This window comes from Cicer arietinum, chromosome 8 (genome assembly GCF_000331145.2).
Source record: "Cicer arietinum cultivar CDC Frontier isolate Library 1 chromosome 8, Cicar.CDCFrontier_v2.0, whole genome shotgun sequence".
In the NCBI taxonomy this organism is placed as follows: Eukaryota; Viridiplantae; Streptophyta; class Magnoliopsida; order Fabales; family Fabaceae; genus Cicer; species Cicer arietinum.
In genome coordinates, this window is record NC_021167.2 from 20,327,099 (window position 1) to 20,327,983 (window position 885).

Consider the following 885-nt stretch of genomic DNA (forward strand, 5'->3'; position numbering starts at 1 on the left):
ATTTTTGCAATTTACTCAAGTTTTGACAAAACAACCTTGAGTTACAAAGTGATGGATTTTGAGATTATTTAGAATCTGGATATTTACTCAACTCTTGTTTGAGAAATATATTATGTAAATAGACCTCAGTTGTAAATGATTACAACACAGAGATTAAAACAAAACAGCAAACTATAAGAAAGACTTTGAGACACTTGAGTATGATCGAAAAGATTGATCTTTTGCTTGATGCTAATTGTTGTGTTTTGTTCTTCAACTTGCAGCTGCATTTATAGAATCCAAGAAGGCTTAGGACAGCTCATCAAAAGATCGATCCAGGATTGATCTTTTGGTTTGTGATCAACTAGCATTGTACTCTATGATTTGTGTCAGTATGTCAACCTTGAGTACATGCTTTTCTGTTATGTGTGCAGGCTTTAGGATAGTTCAAATCAGTAGTGTACTTTACTACTTGTAGTCTTGTACTTGCATTTGCTTTATAAGAAGAATGATCTTTGTGATATGCCTTTATTGAAGCATGTCTTTGATTCTTCAAATTCTGGAACAAATGTGACTTGGATTGATCCTTTGTTGATTCTATATGAAAGTATAAGATGAATATTGTTTCCAGGATTGATCTTTTTCAAGGAAATTGATTATCCTTGTTTCTGCCATAAACAAAGATCGTTCTTCGTTTCTCATCAATAAGTCAAGATCGATCTTCGTTTTCCAGAACTGCTTCAAGATCAATCTTCGTTTTCCAGAACTGCTTTCTTTGATTTTAATGAGGTCTGATTTGTGATGTTTGATACCTATCTTGTTTTAACACACTCAAAAACACATGTTAAATATCAAAACACTTAGAATCATAATTAGAATTCTTAATTAACTTTTTGTTTGTTTTCA